The sequence below is a fragment of the Neltuma alba genome, unplaced genomic scaffold (genome assembly GCF_004799145.2).
Source record: "Neltuma alba isolate B1F8T4 unplaced genomic scaffold, ASM479914v2 tig00003988_pilon, whole genome shotgun sequence".
Taxonomy (NCBI): Eukaryota; Viridiplantae; Streptophyta; class Magnoliopsida; order Fabales; family Fabaceae; genus Neltuma; species Neltuma alba.
Genome location: NW_021633509.1, coordinates 1 through 20,107, shown reverse-complemented (window position 1 = coordinate 20,107; position 20,107 = coordinate 1). Strand labels below are relative to the sequence as shown.

General features: G+C 30.4%; 1 pseudogene; it reads left to right on the top strand.

Annotated features, from left to right (window-relative positions):
• Positions 1-9,799: 9,799 nt before the first annotated feature.
• Positions 9,800-16,480, top strand: LOC114743266 (protein NRT1/ PTR FAMILY 7.2-like; annotated as a pseudogene).
• The last annotated feature ends 3,627 nt before the right edge of the window (positions 16,481-20,107 follow it).

Below are 20,107 nucleotides of genomic sequence, written 5' to 3'. Positions count from 1 at the left end.
CTTATAACAAGTCTAAATACAACCACCCGTATATTAATGAGAAAATTGAAATAAAAGACCTTGAAAATTATGAAATTACAATCTGAGTTCTTAAATTAACAAAATTGCAGCCAAAAACTAGGTCCTAAATATAAATTATAAAATATTGCTTAAAAGTCAAAAGAGCCCTTATGTGAATTTGAGGGGGAAAAAATCTGAAATAGGAAATTATAATTATGAAATAGAGTATTACAAGTCTGGAATAAAAAATTACAAGTTTTAAATAGGAATTATAAATTTGGAATAAGAAATTATATGTCTGAAATAGAGAATTATAAATCTGTAATAAAAAAATAACAAATCTAAAATAGAGAATTAGCTAATTTCTTATTCAGCTTTCAATATTTTACTTTGAATTGAGAAATGATACATAGTTGCAGAAAAAATTACATTATTTTCTATTGGCAATAACAAGTCGTCATTGAAAAATTACAAGCATTGAAAAGCTAAAACCATTAACAAGTCGTCATTGGTGCACAAAACTATATTATTTCCATAATTTAATTATCAATAACAAGTTGTAATTGGGAAATAACAAGTCTGGCAAATCTACTACCATTAACTTAAAGTTTGGCCATTATTTGGTATGTAGGACTGTGCGTGGTCGTCAAAAATCTTCTCTTTGTTATGGGGGTGGACGAGCTCTGCAATAAGAGTCAAGAATTTTCTTTTTGGTCTTCCGACCTGGATTCTGTGCGTGTGCGCATATTGAACTCACGTCTCATTACACTGGGCTTTGGGGTTTTAGAGTTTCCCCAGTGTGGCATATTTGTTCATATTGTTGAGATTTCAGATTTTGAGTTTGATACATGATTTTGATCATACCAAAATATATCAGAGGGTCAAAGTTCAAGGAATGGATTTGCATTTTGAATATCACCCAAAACGCAGGAACAAAGAAGATGATAGAGGGAGAAGAGAGAATGAGAGAAGTGGGAGGAGATGATGAAGTGGAGTTAGGGAAGAAAGAGAAGGAGGAGGAAAGGGGGGGAGGGAAGAGAATGACCAAGAGAGAGAGAGGAAGAGAAAAAGGAAAGAGAATGAGAGGATAAGATGGAGGGAGGGGGGCAAGGAAGCGTATTTTCGTCTTTTCCTCAACATTTCATAATTCACAGTATGCAGAAGGTCAGCAATGTTATAAATTGAAAAGCTCAAATTGCAATTTTATATATTCTATGATATTCATTTTGCGATTTTCCCTGTATTTAATTGTAAGAACTGTGAATTTTTATTTTAAACAAGCATCTTTCGACTGATAGAAACAACTGAGAGAGGTATGTGTTTGCCTTTCAATCCATTGAAAATGTGCATTTGTTTCAGTTCACGTCTCTTTTTCATCAGCTGCATGAAAAAGTTTATGCAATTGAATAGAGATAGTTAGGTATATGATTTGACAAGAAAAGCTTATCTGCAAATTTTATCTATCTATTATTTATATAGTTAAATTTATATTTATTTTTTATACGATTATAAAAGGGTAAAATATTATCCATTATCTTCAATCATAAAATAAGATTAGAGTATTAGAAGTATTAGAAAAATGACATCAGAGTGTTTTACCTGTTATAAAATACTTCATACTAGTATATCATATTTAAATATTATCAGTTCAATCCATATATAATTAGATTTACTTTTCCAATGTGATTATTTTAAGGAGAATCATCAATCAAGGCGATCTCTTCTACTCAATTCTAACTACTATTGGTTTGTTTGTGTGTATATTTCATTATTTCTAATGTTTGAATTTGTGTAATCTACATAATCAGCTGGTTTTAATTAGTTAAAAGAAGGGGAAGGATTTAATTATACTTATTAGGGCCTGATTATTTAAATTTGAGAGAAAGAATGTGATTTTAATCAAGCTAAATTTAGCTCTCACTCAACCAAAAACTTTCTTTTGGTTACCATTGGACAAATTAGTTGAAATACACCCATATACCCCTGTCACATTTTATAAAATCTAATTAACTGGATTGTGAGGTTTAAGAAATATGCTAACATTAGTGAAAAATAATAAGCAATATACCTTTTTTTTGGGGGGGAAATATGCCCTTATTTAGAAGAAGGTTGGTGACTAAGGGCCTGTTTGGATGCTCTGAAACCACGGTTTCAGAAGCATTTTTTCGCAAAACGAGGTAACCTCCTCTACATATTTACTTCGTAATTCGTAAAAACACTTCTGAAACCATGGTTTTGTTTTTATCCAAACACTCCCTAAGAGAAATAATAAGAAAAAGACGAAAAAAAGGTATTGAAAATGGATAATGCAATTAATTATTAGTAACATTGATAAAAAGTGTTTAATATTTAGACAATCCTAACCAAACTAAATCTTATAAAAAGAATCAAATAAATTCATAAATTTAAATCTTATAAAAAGGATGGGCGGCGAATATATAAAGTTGTAAGAATATAATTATGAATTTTTTTCACTATGAAAATAAATAATAATATAATATCTCTACTGTTAAAGAAGGATAAGTGTGTTAAAATTGTCTAAATTGGAAAAAAAAAAAAACGAAGTGAGTGACCCACAACAAAATGGAAATTAATTAAGTCGTGAGGGAATTGAACAGATATAAGAGCATCATTGCTTTTTTCCAAAGTCATTAGTGAAAGCGAAGTTGGAAGACCATCCAAAGTTGAAAGCTTATAATGAAAATGACTTTTAGCATTAACTTTAAGCCACAAATATTAATCACTGTCTCCTCAAAGCCAAATTGACAGATTTTGCTTGGCTGACTTCAACATTGTGGAAAAAGAGAAAAAAGTTACAAACAATAAGACAAACGAAAATTAATTAAGAAGGGAAATTAAATATATATTAATGTTTTGGAAATGAGATATAGACAGATGATTGATGGATTCATCGCTTTCCAGAATTTCGAATCTCAAACAGTATAATAATTTTAGTTTTTCCTGATTTTTTTTAATAAATAAAGTGATGTTTTCATACAAAATTAAGGTCTTTTCAATTATTTAATAAGCTAATTAAATAAAATTAAAAGATGAGATCACGTATCGACTTGTCATGGGCTGCTTGAGTCCAAACAAATTGAAACTTCCTATATGCGAGACAAAAATATGATTTTGCCTTATAAATTTGGTATTTTAAAAGAAACATCGTCTAAGTTCACTTTCCAAGAACATTCAAAGAAGAAAAAATAAAAATAAACTTCGCATTGTTGATGATAATTCAATATTTTGACCCAGATTTATTATGTCATTCTTTAAACATAATAGGTAATAATAGATTCCAAAACATCCTTATGATTGTGACTTGAGATATTGCTAGCGACTGATCTTATCAATAAATCAAGTTGCATTATATATAAATATATACGTATATATATTTTAAGAAATTAAATTAGCTGGACAGCAATATTCTTCACCAACCTTTTCTCTGCCTCCAACCTTAACAACATATAAATAATATGTCTGCTTGATTTTATTGCTAAAAATAAAATAAAATTACAAACATGTCTCCCTTAGTTAAAATTGGATGGCCCACATTTTTAAAAAAAAACAAACAAATCACCTCTTTTTTTAAATTTATATTTCACAAATTATATATAGAATTTTTTTTCTAATAAAGAAAAGGTTTATAAGGGCTGAGTTCCGATCCCAAGGTTGATTAGAGCTGATGTACGTAGTATATTTAACGTATTAGGTTAATTTAACGTAGCCGCCAGTCAAATTCAATGCATTGTATTTGTGGGCTGGATGTAGTATATTAGTTGTCTAGATAAGCTTTAGAGTTTCTATTAGGATTTGATATTATTTATTACTATCAATATCACACACCATGATACTCATTGTTGCGGTGAAATCTATACTATTGATTGAAATAATATTCATCATTGTGATGAGTACCGAAATCGGTTCCAATTACACATAGTTTTGTATATTACAATATTTTTGCTTTGCAAAAGAGGTAAAATGTACTTCCAATATTAATTATAAACTAGGGGGGTTGATTAAAAAAAATGTCACCGAAATATCTGCATAAATAGAATTATAACGCTGAAATGGCCTATTTACTCACAATCTTAGAGACTATTACGTAATTAAGTTTTGTTGAGAAATGACCTAAGTATCCTTGGAGATGGGGGCTCTAGCAACTGATAGTTCCATCACTAATAGTTGAAAGATCTAAGATCAATGACTATTTTACTCTAAAAAATAACAATTTTAAGTATATATGAAATGACAATGAAACTTTTAACTTTAACACTTAAAACCCAAAGCTAACTTTGCAAAATACTAATTGTTATTGCTAAATATTTTATTGTCATTTCATATAAATCAAAATGTTAATTTTTGAAGTGAAATAGTGATTCATATCAGATCACGCTTCAGTGGCTAGCGCCAGCAATGGAGGTAATTTTTAAAAAATGGTAAAAAAAAAGAAGAAGAAGAAGATACGGGTATAATTAGATATTTCGCAAAAAAAAAAAAAATTAATTTCTGAATAGTTCTTAAAAACTTATTTTATTTAGTACGAGAGAAATAAAGGTGAGAAGGATGACCCAAAAAAAATAGAGGAAAGGAAAAATTTTAATTTCATTTGCTCTTACCAATTTAAATTTCTGAATGGCTCAATTTAAAAATTTTAAAAATGGAGTTAAAAGCTATTAATTAATTTTATTAATATTTATTTTATATTTGTTTATTAAAATGTTATCTTCACTTTTCTAATTTTTAAAATCAAACTTATTAAATTTTTTCCTCTCCTCTCCTCCCCTCTTTCCCATTTTGCTCTTACCAAACATGGGGAGTAAGTAAGCCATTTTAATGTCCTAATTAATTTAAGATGAACAGATTTTAAAGATATTTTTCTATTATTCTCCCTGTGAACGATTGCCTAAATCTATAGCCAACAATTTTTAAGGGTCCTCTGTTCAAGCATTACATGTACGATGGGAATAAAATAAACAACAGTTAAAAGGTACACCTAACCATTTTAAAATATTGTCAACACTGCGTACAGCTTACAATTGCGCACTGCTGCTTAAAATACTGAATGCACTATTTTACATATATAACCTTAATTTTCAAAAATTTTAAAGTTTCCTTTACATTCGAAAAGTGACATGGTAAAATTTTGGCCAAAACAAAAAATTTGTCAAGGGATTTTATTTCATTGAACATCTAACCTTCTCTGCTTGCACAGATCTGGAGAAGCTTTATAATTTACATTGATGTCATACATAATGTTTACAAATTAATCAGCAAAAATGTTTATTTACTTATTAAATATTAAAGATTTAGAAACCAGCTAACATTGATAACAACCCTCATTCTATATGTCACTCACTTGTAGTAAAAAAGTTTAGTCCTAAATATAAATCATTTGTAAGGTAATCAATGATTTTTTTTTTTCAATTTTATCCTTATTGAATGCGCTAATTAAAGGAAATAAGTGAGAGAAAATGTACATCGTATTTTTTTTTCCAAATACCTATTCTCTTTAATAAACTGGGCAAATGTGAAAAATTTTATCAATTTAATGCATTTCTTGATAAGAACAAAATGGTATATTCTACTAAAAAGAACAACTGTTATTTAATCATGAAATCGTCATATTAAGTTTGTATGAAAAACAACAACAACAACAAAAAATCGTTTTGGGGATAATTTCAAATGTTAGATATTTTACTGCCTATTTATCGCTTAAACACGCTTCATGCCCCAGAGTTTCAAAGCTTTACGCCTTTTCCTTAATTCCAAACTTTATTTTCTAATTAGTCTGCCTTCCTTCTGCCACTAAACAATTAATTAATATAAGTTAGTGTGTTAAGCATATATTTTAATATTTGAAAATTCTTTTACACTGTACGCGGAATTATTGAGAATAAGTTTTCTTTCCAGCAGAAGTTTTTCCCCCAAAAATTCTATCAAAATGTACGTGAATAGGGAAAAAATATGTGTGTGTGTTTTCTATTCTTATTTTTCTTTTTTTTGGAGCAAAATACATTTGCATCATAAAATTTTGCTAAAATTTCCACTTCTTTTGTTCTCAATGTAAGACTTATTTAACTAATTTGATTAAATTAAAGAAGTTAGGTAAATTCGTTAATTATAATATAAATAATTTATTTTTTTAAAACACCATAATCATCTTTCTTGATTCCCTCCATCTCTCAATCTTTCCTATTTGGTTATCATTATATAATAGGGTAAAAAAAATTGATAAATGTATAAAATAAATCTTGTATTTAGTATCAAAATTAACTTTTCAATTAAGTCCTATAGTAAGCACAAAGAGTATTTTTCAAACCAATACTTTTCCCAAATGTTGGCACTTGACACTATATATTGTATCAATTCAAATAAAGATAAATTAAAGAATTTAAATGGTTAATCTATACCTTGTAATATCTATTTGTCTGTTATAGTTCCACGTTTGTTTATCCAAGAGAGAGAAGCCGCCAAAGTTAGTGTTTGAATTTTGAACTGATATAATATAATGCCCAATGCTGAGTCAGAAATCTCAGTAAAGTGATAAGCAGAAAGAAATGTTGGTTTCTGCTTATTAATTCTTATTTATAACTGTATTTAGCAAACAGCTTGAACAAGTAATCACATTAATTTAACCTGAGCTTTAATTAAAAGAAAAATTTAGAAAGTTTAGTTATACAATAAAAGTGATTATGAGGAGTTTAATACATAAACTATACAAAGAGAAAGCTCAGTAGTGATAAGACCATATGACATGATAATTCATAATCCTAATAAAGTTGAAAGCTGTGAGTGAAAATGACTTTAATTTAATTAATTAGCTTTATTAACTTTAAATCAAATCACGTCTCCTTAAAACGCAGCTCAAGAATCATTTCCTTGTGGACAAAAGAAAAGCTACATGGCCAAAAGAGAAGGAAAGTCATAGGATATTTCCATTGCCTCCATATTTTAAAATCTTTGAATTTTTTTTTTATATCGACATAAAATTATGATGCATAGTTGTTAAGATATAACTCATGTTATTTAATTGGTACTAACTACTCACATTTTAAAATCATGCTATTTAATTATATGGAGCGATAAAAAATATGCATAAAAATTACTTCTCTGATCCTGTTTATAAAATATTCTTAAGATGTTTCAAATAGATTAAAGAAAATTTTAAATTACATTAATTCTATTTTAAAATATAATAAACTTTGGATTTTAGTTTTATAGTCACGGCTGTCTCTCACTTACGTGTGGATGTAGCTAACTTTAGGGACTGCGATCCAGCTCATTTGGGTCACACGCAACTTGATGAAAGGCACGTGTAATCCATGATCATTTAAAAATACCCCGCAAAAAAAGAATTATGATAAACAAATTATATATTAATTAAGGTTTAAAAAATGAATAGCTATATTTACTTTTAATATTAAAAATTTAATCATCATTTAAGATTAAATATTTCATATCATTGCAATTCAATTTTCTTTTTAATTGGGTTGATTAAAAATTATAAATGTTAAACCTTTATGCTAATTTTTTAAATTTTAAAATGGAAAGTATTTATTTTCATTTTGATACAAAAAATGAAATAAAAAATAAAAAATAGATGGAAACACTACATATCCTACTTGAATAATTGACAATATCATTTCATTAAGGCATAGGAGGCTTGTGTTAGACCCTAAAACTGTGTTGAATTTCTTATGAATATGGATCAATGAAAAAATGTTCCTAGGGAGCGCTCAATCACCGCTTGGAAACAACACTTCATGTGGCTTGGGTACAATAATAAATGAGATTTTGTTATTGATAGAGCACAATGACACTAAATAATATTCCATCAAGATAATTAAAGTTGCACTTAGAATTATTTAAGTATGCGTTGTTAAATGCAATTTCGCTTTTATATCTTTTTATTTTTGGGAGAATTTCTTTTTGGGACCAAATGTAAAACATATTTTGCATCAAGAAGGATTTTTAAAATATATATACGAAGTGTTGCTTATTTTGTATGTTTTTTTTGGCTGATTTTACAATTCCTTTACTTAATTTGGAATGATATTTCATTCTTCCTTAATAAAATAATTCCCTTCATACCAATTGTTCCCTTTTCTTCTTCTTAGTTTTCTTCTTTCCATGAATTATGTATTTCAAAGACACAAGCCTTGTTTTGGGGCATTAAATTTCCCAGAGTTTAGGGTAAGATATTGAAATAGAAGTTTTTTTTTTAAGTAAAAATATTGACGAAATAAAAGTTCACAACGAAGTACTACTATTTCAACACTTCTATAACTTTAAAAATCGAACTCTTTTTTTCACATGGAATTCAACTCATCTTAATTATTAAAGTCTCTGTGTGTAAATAATTTTTTAAAATTTAAATACCTGATTATATGAATCACTTAGGTCACTTGTTTAAGTTATCTTTTGCTTCCCGGACACCAAAGTTGATAACGGAACGTAAAATGATATGTACACATATGTATTCTATTCTAATATTACGAGCATTATTTGTCATTAAATACGAAAACAAACCAGCTAAGAAATTGAATAACTCTTACGAAATTGTTGAGATAATCTTGACAATTGTGGTGTTAGGGTTAGTTTATTTAATTTAAGCACACCCATATATGTGTGTGTGTGTGTGTGTGTGTGTGTGTTCATATATCATTAAAAAAAAGAGAGTAAAGGTGCATTTAGCAACCTTATCTTTTTTTCTTTTTTTTTTTGCATCCAGCATATTAATCTTATTTTATATGTATCCAACACCTTAAATATTAGGCAACTTGATGTAACTGAAAAAATAACCTTGAGATGCTTAATGTTTCAGAAAAATAAGATCAGACTGTTACGTGCATCATGTAAAAATTTAAAATATTGGATACACCTGAAAAATAAGATCAGGCTATTAGACGAATTGTTAGCCAAAAAAATCAATCCAAACAATATTATATTTATGGGTCACGAATAGTGCAGAAGCAAAATCTGGATAATGGGGCATGCAATGCGTCCATGAAACCAGCACTACTTTTTGTGAAATCTGGATGGCAGAACCCAAAAAAAAAAGGAGCAAAAGAGATTAAATGTGAGACGTAAAAAATGAAATAATTAAAGTAAATCACGCTATGTAATAATACTGGCATAAACAGTTTTGCCCATAACATAATATCACATATTCTTTCTACTGTGATTTAACTAATTAATATTTCTCATATCCTGAATATAAAACTTATTTTATAATATAATTTATATTATAAAATAGATTTTATATTTAAAAGCAGAAAAATAAAATTATAAATTATAAATTACCGACAATTTCTATTTGCTGTTACCGAACAGTCAATATTAATCTTATGTGCATTTTATCGAAACACGTCGATATCAAGTACATCCAGCCAAATTTTTAATGGTGCGTGATGTCACTGCGTAAGAGATTTGGAAAAATGTGTCCAACTGTTTAATATTTCATTACTAAAAATAAAAATTAAAAAATTAAAAAAAAAAAAAAAAAAAAAAGTGTCCAACTGTCACACGTCTCTTTTTGAGCTTACTCTTTTTCTTGTTTTTGGCCAAAACTTTTTGAGCATACTCACGCGCGCGCACGCACACACGCTTCAGATCCAGATATAGCATAGTCCTTGTCAGTATGCCCCCTACATGAAACGACACTGTGACTATGACTTGCAATATCTTAATTATTCCACGTGTAAATCTTAGCCGTCCAATTAATCTTCTCCAAACCTCTATATATAGCCCTCCATACTCTCCCATTCTTCATCAAGACTAGTTGTTAGTTTCTTCTTCTTCTTCCTTTTCACATAGTTTGCTCTTGTGTGATCACTTCAGCAATCTTCTTCTTGACCTATATTCTCTTCACAAGCTAGCAAGATCCCAAGTTAATTCATAATGGGTTGCTTGAGTTTATGCAAACAGGTTAGTTATTATTTATTTATTTATTTATTTTGTCAAGCACGAATAATTTGTATATATGTATATTGTATAATGTGTATATATGTATATATATTGTTTATATGTTCATGGAATATGCATGGTTCTTGTCCAGTGGATTCTCTTAACCAAGCCGCTGTCTGTGAGTCTCAAGCTCAATTGTCAGGAGGCTTGTAATGGTGAATAGTACCTTCAAAGCCCTGCTTGTAATGGTGATGAATTAAATTATAAATGATTGTACTATTTATTATTTGTAATCAAGACCTCTCTCTCTCTCTCTACACACTAATGATTTGCACTTTCAATAATAGCTGAGCTTATTAATTACCTGATTAAAATGATATATAGGTGGACTATTTGACCACTTGAACATTTTTGCAAGTCACTGTTTATTAGATTTCCAAACATCGCTAATAATATATTATGCTTCTACGAAACAACAAATTAAAAGCTTTTTCCACTTTCTTCTTGTGTTTCTTTTGTAAATTAAGCTACCCCTTCTTCGTTTCCTCAGCTTTCTAACTGGCTTCACGCCACAAACAACTAAGACGCGTAATATTCTTTGCTTTTGCTTGATGTGATTATTAAGGAACTCCAACTTTTTTTTCTACCCAAAAGCTGTTTTTTGCTTGACGTGGACTCCAGCTTTATTAATAACCATATATAGAATGTAATATCTTTTTCCATGCGAAAACTATTTTTTTTTAAAGACTGAAAACTACTACTTTCAGTTCTTAATATAAGATTTTATTTAATTTTTATTTTGATTCTAAATATAAGATCCCAATTTACTTCGTCTCTCATATTTATGTATTTTTTTAAAGATAGTCCTTCGAATAATGATAATTCTACCGAATGCACTTGATTAGTAAGAATATTTTTTAAAAAAAAATTATTTATTACAAATAACTAATTTAATTTATTTTTTAATCTCTTTAAATTAGTTAACTGATTATATTCTTATAATTAAGAACGGAGTTAGTATATTTTCTAAAAGTAAGAAAGCAAACAAACCTTATTGATCGACAGTGCTATAAATGGAAGTATACTAAAAGCAGAATCTTTACGGTGTTATGGCAGTGGACGACACTTCTTCTGCGTCACATCTGTTCGTACAGATGTGCATGACACACGTTGGGACGCATAGTATATTATAGATTTGAACAGAAGTTTACGGCGCACCCTAAGTATTTGCTGCGGCGCAAGATATCCGATTTTTTTTTTTTTTTGGAAAATAAATTTATCCTAAAATTTAAAATTATAACAATATTATTTTCTGCCATTAAAAGTTAACATTCGTTGCTCAAATAATGATATTAACTGTTGTCATTTTAATGATAGTGGATAATATTGTTACGATTTTAAACTTTCAGAGTAAATTTGATCCAAAAAAAACTTTCAGATATCCAATACTTCTGAATGAAAATTTCTGAAATAAATATGTATCTTAACCCTATATATATATATATATATATATATGTGAATAATTTATATTCAAATTAGTATCCAAATTTTAAGTTGTTATATTTATTTATTTCAGGGTACTGGCACTTTTATGGAGGAAAGGATGACGAAGGACGTTGAGGATTTCACCATCGATGGATCCACTGATTGGCATGGCCGTCCTGCTGTTCGAGCAAGATCCGGAACTTGGGTGTCCGGAAGTTTAATCTAGGTAATTTAATTACTTCCAAATTTATTGAATAGTATTTTTTGTTGTAAATATAAAAATTAAATAATTAATTTACATATAACCAAGAAAGTAGTCAATTAGATATTTATAAAAATTTCTATGTTAATTTTTCTAAAATATTTCCTCATTATATTGGAAACTGCTATTATTAAATAATTTTAAAAAAATAATAAATATAAAAAATAAAGTAGATTAATGTATTATAAGTAAATTTATCAACTAGCTTCTACTTTTTTCACTATTAGAATCACAAGGACTAATACAATAAAGTCGATTTGGATTTAGTGGTATGCCAGGAGATTTTGTATGATTATATCAAATCCTGTAGTAAAGATTCTTATTCTCTGTTTTAACTATTTTTTTAACATATTCTTTATTTTAGGCTGTTACCATTATTTTGTTATGTCATCTGACGGATAGAGCCGGGAAAACGGGCCGAGCCCGTCGGGCCGGCCCGTTTAAGCCCGTTTAAGTCGCGGGCCGGGCTTGTATTTTGGAGCCTTGAAAGGGAAGTCGGGCTTAAAAGGGCCAGCCCTGTAGGGCCGAAAAATAAACGGGCCGGCCCTGTAGGGCCGCGGGCCGGCCGTTTAAGCCCGCCAATATTTTTTAAAAAAATTTTATATTTTTTTCTTAACTTAAAAAGGAAAACCCTAACATTTTACACATAATATACTCTTAGTTTACTTACCCCCCACTGCTCACAAATGGCATTCACAAAAAAGAAATCACCATAATTCTAAGTATATTAACAAAAATGTGTTATTATTATAAGTTGTCAAAACCTATTAAAATACTGTATGTGTTATTTTACAATCTTTATTTATCATTCTTTCATATGTTTTATACTTGAAATAGAATTGGTTAAAGAATCTTTTGAATTAAAATAAAGATCTATATCATTTTATAGTTAGAAACAAATTTAGAACTAGGAATGATGAACTCTTTTCTTTTTTGTCAGTAGGACAAACAATTATTTTTTATGTATACTATGTTTGTTAGTTAAAATTTTTTGTTAATTATTTATAATTAAACAAGATCATCCATATTGTAATTATTTACTAAACTTAGTGTTTATTTAGTTGTTTATGTCTGTCCTCTATTTAGTTGTTCATTCAATAAACTCCATTACACTGTGATAGATGTTTTGACATAATGGTGTTATGTTTGTGACTTATTTTTTTTATATTTATATCTTTTATTAGTAATTTTATTGTTTCATTTTTATTATTTCGATAAAATAGGTAAAAAAATAATAAAAATACATTTTAGTTAAACAGGTCAAAAGCTCGCGGGCCGGCCCGAGCCCGTTATCTCACGGGCCGGGCTTGAGAAAATGCTTCATTTTTGGAACTCGGGCTTAAACGGGCTGGCCGTTTAAGCCCGAGCCGTGACGGGCCGGCCCTGTAGGGCCGGGCCGGCCCGTTTTCCCAGTGCTACTGACGGATACTCAAAACAGCGTCGTTTTACTTTAATACAGTGACTGTGATGTAGCACACCGACAGACGACGATATTCAAAACAATTTATGAATATATTCTCAGAGGAATTAGAATGAAATATTTTATAAGACTCACTTTGTAATGAACTAATGTGTACTATAAAGTGGATTTTATATTAGGATCAAAATAATAGATCATATGACAAAAAAGAAAGAGAGAGATTAACATCATTATTAGCAGTATATAAATGTTGTGTGGTGTATAAAATATATGTTGATGTATTGCAAATGTTGCTATGGTGTTACCTAAGAAGTAGCTAGGTTCTTTAGTCAACCTCATCTACCTAACCCACTTTCCGTAATCTATCATATTATTTTAAGTGAATCATAGACAAAAGTATTCTTTTTCGGTCCACAATAATTTCACTTAATTTTTAAATTGAACCTTATAGTTTTAAAATTTTTAATCATGTGGCTTAAGGTTTAAAATTGTTTCTATTCTAGTTATTGCTTCTTGTAAAATTAGAAAGACTTGATATTTTTCCAAGCAATGCACGGTATGTACAAATAAAATTTGATAGAGCTTTTTTTTAACCAAGGATATACTGATTTGAACATTGTTAAGGTGAAAAAAACTCAAGTCAAATTTAACAAGACAAAAGTCTAGCAGCAACAGCAATAATAATAGAGGCACAGAGCCCAATATATGTATCTGGATGATTCGATGACTTGAGACATTATATTAAGAAATTTTATACTGTTTAGAAGATTTGTACAAGATTTTAAAATTATAAACTTAAAAATTATACTAATATATATAGATACACTGCATATATAATATTACCAACGAATACGTGGTAATTATAAAGGCTGAAGTATTTGTCTCCTCATTATTCGAACAAATGGAATCAACATCGAATCATAGTACTCAGAAAATGGAATAATGTAATATATGTAATTATACATCTAATTAAGTTTGAATATATGATGCAGTGAATCAAGGGTTGGCAACTTTGGCATTTTTTGGAGTGGCAGTGAATCTGGTGCTGTTTCTGACGAGGGTTATGGGACAAGACAACGCAAACGCAGCCAACAAACGTAAGCAAGTGGACTGGAACTGTATATATGTGTTCCCTGTCGGAGCCTTCCTTAGTGACTCCTACTGGGGAAGGTATAGGACTTTTGTGCTATCTTCCAAGCCATCCTTGTTTCTTGTAAGTTTGGAAGCGAGTGTGTGAGTGTGAGTGTGTTTATTATTTAACTTTTCTTATATCTTTGTGTACTTGTATGGTTAAATCATGCATATACGTATGTGTGTGAGAATTGTAGTTGCCACAACATGAGAAAAACAATACTACTTTTATTCTTAATATAAGATCTAAATAACTAATCTCACGAATATTAATAAAATTAGTTAAATTAGATATTTATAATAAATATGTGTTGGTTAGACCATGCAAATGTCTAGAGAAAGGGAGAGGAATTTGGGGGGGGGGCATAGAACACTTGAACTCCTCATCGGTGAAGTTTCTAAATTATTCTATTTAATTATGTGCATTGGAATTAATTATTGGTGGGAACCCTTGGCATATAAAATCAATGTGGATGTTTTGGAGAAAAAATAATTATAAATTGAGAGACAAAGTAGATTAAAGTCTGTTATATTTAGAACCAAATCCAACCTTTAAATAGTACCTTATGCACATAGGAAACTGATGTAGTGACATTCAAAGCATGCTTGAATATAATCATCGTATTATCATATTAATTTTCTACTACTTCGGATATCTTTATTTGTCTACTTACAAATTTGTTGCTTGTGACAGGGTCTTGGCCTGTTATCTCTCACATCGTACAAGTTTTTACTAAGTCCTAGTGGCTGTGGAGACGAAAAACTCAGTTGGGGGTCCCATTCGTCTATCCATGAAGCGTTGTTCTACCTCTCAGTATACCTTGTAGCTCTAGGATATGGAGGAATACCAACCCCACATTGCTACATTTGGTGCGGATCAGTTTGATGAAGGAGACCCAAAAGAAGGACGCTCAAGATAGCATTCTTCAGCTATTTCTATTTGGCTCTCAACCTTGGATCTCTTCTCCAACACAGTGTTGGGTTATTATGAGAATGAGGCTTTGTGGACTCTAGGGTTTTTGGGCTTCGGCAGGATCTGCTACTCTGCCTTGATCTTGTTCCTTTGTGGAACTACGAGGTACAGGTACAGGTTAAACACCGGTGGTGGCAATCCTTTCCTAGATTTGCCAAGTTTTTGTAGCTGCTGCAACGAGAAAATGGAAAGTCAACGTGGGGTCTGATGAGGACAAGCTTTGTGAAGTTGAAGAATATTCCAGGGGAGGGAGAAAGATACTCCACACTGAAGGATTTAGGTATGACACTGATTCATCAATTTAACTAGTCCAACAGTTTATATGATCAGATTCTTGCTAGAATTACATTTATTTATGTACAGATGTTGTTCTTTCTGGAATTTAAACTCCATCAATTGTTGATGTTCAGAAAAGTTACTAAAATTATGCGTTTATTTATGTTATCAGATTCTTGGATAAAGCAGCATTTAAAACACCTGAGGATCACTTGAGCGAGAAGGAAGAAAATAACTTCAATCCATGGCATCTTTGCACAGTGACCCAAGTAGAAGAAGTGAAATGCATTCTAAGACTACTCCCAATTTGGCTATGCACTATAATCTACTCGGTTGTTTTCACTCAAAATGGCATCAATCTTTTGTAGAACAAGGTGCAGCAATGGACACTAGAATTTTCATCTTTCAAAATTCCCCGGCAAGCATGTCATGCTTCGACATCCTCAGTGTCGCCGCCTTCATCTTCATTTATCGGCGAGTTCTTAACCCTCTGGTCGCCCGAAGAAAACAAGAACAAAGGACTCACTGAGCTGCAAAGGATGGGAATAGGACTCATCATAGCAATGATGGCCATGGTTCAGCAGGAGGAGTGGTAGAGAACATTTTAGGTTAAAAAATGCTACAGATGAAGAAATAAGTTCACTGAGCATCTTTTGGCAGACACCACAATATGTACTTATAGGAGCTTCAGAGGTATTTATGTATGTTGGTCAATTAGAGTTCTTCAACGGGCAAGCACCTGATGGATTAAAGAGCTTTGGAAGTGCACTTTGTATGACTTCAATGTCACTAGGAAATTATGTTAGTAGTTTAATTGTTGCCATTGTTATGAAGATTCTCAGAGAGGTGAGAGCTTAGGATGGATCCCATCAATCTTAACAAGGGACACTTGGACAGGTTTTATTACCTTTTAGCAGCATTGACCGCCATAGATTTTGCAGCTTACATTGCTTGTGCTAAGTGGTATATAGTCATATTTGAAGAAAGGAGTGAAGAAGACATCACCCCAGAGCTTAGGGTTTAGGGATTTGGATCTTATAAGCCAATATTAACTTTTATTATCTTATTTATTATTATTTTATTATTATTATTGTAAAATTAGTTGTACGTTGGGTTATAGTAGTTTGTATTAGAGGAAGCGTGTGTCTTTTTACTTGCTGTGAAACAGGAGGAATGATGATTTTTTCCATTTCTCTGTGTGGAGCAAAATGTCAAGTTATACAAATGCAGCGGTTTATTGTAATTTAATTTATATTTTGGAATCGTCGTGTTTTGCTGGATTTCCATGTAATATAAATATAAATGAAATAATTTACAGTGATGAATTGGATGTGGACAAGTACGTAGTATACATATGTAGAATGTTTCTGCAGAGCTATTCTAATTATTAATTATATAACCTGATAACTAATAAGGTGGATGAGTAGTAGGCTAATGAAGTTGGTATTTGAAAATTATAATTGGAATATGAAATGATTCCATGAAAAGATAAATTATAATGAATCTCATCAACACAATCTTATATGTGGAAAGAGTCATATAAAATATTGTTAATTAATAGTCATTTTAAACAAAATAGGATAATATATTTTTAATAAAAACTCATAACTAACCATATTACAAGGATCACATATAAATATATATATATATATATTTATATAACTGGAAAACAGTGATAGCTTTTGGTTTTCTGAGCAGTGGCGCCAAAATCTGACGCATTAAACGGTGTGTTTTGTATTTCGTTTTTCTCAGTGATTACTTCAATTTGTATCCTTAAATGCCAATCATTTAAGTCTTTTTTGTTTGTCATTATTTGTTTTAGCTTACAATGCATTTCTCTCCAGAAAAATTCCCACACAAAATAAATGGTTAAGTGTATTCAGTATCTTGAAGTATTTTCTTGTTGTTGTGATGCATCTAGCATTCTAAAATATTTTTTAAATATGTCTAGCACTGTAAAGTTTTTTTTTTTCCCTTAGTGCTGGATGCACACAAAAATTTTTAGAGTGCTAGACGCATATGAAAAAATACTTAGGGATGTCAGATGCAATTTAACCAAAAATAAAAAATCTGAAGCTAATATTTTCATCAAATAATAGGACATCAACGATAATTAAAATCCATTCAAGAAATTCGTACAAATATTTTAATCATTTAAGCACATTTTTCTCAAAATGCCCTATACAACATTCAAGAATAATAACCATGATTTAGCCACAAAAATGCATTAAAATCCTCAAAATTGTTATGAATATATATATATGAGTTTGCCAAGTGATAATTGAAAAAGTTTTGCTAAAAATAATTGTTGAAAGTCATTTTTTAAATAATGTTTAACTTGAAGAATATCATAATTATTCCAAAAAAAAAAAAAAAGGATCATCACTCTTCAAAGAAATTGATAAGTCCATTCAAAATTCAAAACAAGCAACTAGTTAACTAAATAAGGTAAAAAAATTAATTAACTAAAAAAATTATAGGTGAGGTCACGAATCAACTTGTTACGAAAGGTTCATATCCTAACATGTTTCAATTTTAAAATTCTAAGATCACTGTCAAGTAGTATTTGTTTATAATATTTCATATCTGAGCATTATAAATTGGAAAACAAGCTTGTGATAGGGACTTGGGAAACGAAATTTATGGCTACTGATCTTATCAATAAATCAAATTGCTTATAGTATTTTCAAAGAAAACAGCTGTGAAGCAATTTATCAGCTGTCTTTTTAAATATAAAGTCTTCACCAACTTTGTCTCATAAGCTAATTCTAATATAATGACACGTCTCGTTCAATAAGAAGATCTTATCACTTTGCTTGTATCTTTTCAAATGTGTAATAAACTACAAGATTAACTTAAATTCATGTGGACCACACTACAATTATTAAAGTAACTTCTTGTACCCCACCACTTAACGAGTTTAAATTAGTACAACCTACCACTCATTATAATATTGGGTAAACATTATCTTGCTGCTTTTCATTCCAAAAAAGGGTATCTGCTACAAATTCGGATATTTTTCAATTATGCATCTGAATAGAGATGGATTGTGATAAGCATGGGAAGAATTTGTGTTAACCCCACTAAAGTGACTCTATTTTAAATAGAGACCAAAAAATTGTGAATTAAAATGCAGTATTAAAGGACCAAAGTAAAATTATGCTTTAATGGCAAGTTTAAAAATGTCCTTTTTTCATATGGATACTTTTTATTTTGCTATTATTAGTTGTTAAAATGTTCATGTGAACTTGTAACTTTATCTAGGAAACTTATAAATTTATATATCAGTAGTGGTAATATAAATTAGGATTTGTAAATTTTTGCACAGACATTTATTATTTTACATTATTAGTTATTAAAATGTATATGTACACTTGTAATCAAAATGAAGGAGGGAAATTATGGTCGTTTCTCCTCAAACATCATTGTTCTTTGATTCTTTAGTGTTGTAGTGTAATTTCAGAATCTTTTAGCCCACCAATACATTCACCCACATTCTCATAGCCTTATAGTGTATAATATATCGTGTGAAAATAAATAGTATTTTCCCTTTATACACACATCTCACACAGTGCTAGGTTAATTATTCACTACAAAAAAAAAACTTTAGGTGACAATTTTCAATGGCGACAAAAAAAGTCACCGAGCAGTGACTTTGTGTCGCCGCTGAATATAAGACCTTCAAAGGTAATGTCATGACTGAAAGTAGACTTTTAGCGGCAACATTTTATGGTCACCGCTGAAAGTAGACTTTCGGCAGTGACTATTAGTGTCGCCACTAAAGGTTGACTTTTAGTGGTGACTGTTCTAATGTCGCCGCTGAAGGTCTAACTTTCAGTGGTAACTTTCTAATATTATTGCTGAAAATATAATATAATAATATATTATTTTGATTTTACAATAAAATAAACAAATTCAATCTAGCTCAACGACAGAAGATGGGACACGAAAGGAGGTGGTTACAAGTTTGAACCTTTAAGGAGAAGTAAAAAAATATTGGGCGCGGTGACGTGGTGGGGAGAAGTGATGTGACCAGAGAGTGGTGATTTGCAATGACATGGGAGGCGCTGGCAATGACATGGAGGTGGCTAGTGATGACGTGGCGCTCGACAATGATGAAGTGGAGGTGGCCAGTGATGACCATGGCTACCGACGATGATGACATGGCGTCAGTAAAGCAATTTTTTGGGGCATCACTTTTAGTAGCAACAAAAAGTTGCCGCTGAAAAGTGTCTTTGAGCAGTGACCTTTTTTGTTGCCGCTAAAAGTTTTCAGCCACGGTGGCTACGGCAATAACTTTTCAGCGGCGACATGTCGCACCTGAAAACTTTGAGCAGCGACTTTTTGTCTCCACTGAAAGTCAATTTTTTTTGTAGTGATTGTTGGGTAAATTCAAAATAAAGGTAATAATCTCTTAGCATGATTTTTTTCGTTTCAATCTACAAATTAAGAAGGAGAATTTCAGTGGTGAGTGAAATTGAAAAGAAGCACCATTAATTGCAAACTTGGACAAACTATCAAAAATTGAAAGCTTATTATGGAATGACTTTGGCATTAACTGTTATGCCACAAATATCAATCACGTCTCCTCATAGCCAAGTTGGAAAGATTTTGCTTTTATTGGCTGAGTCATCATCGTGGATACAAGAAA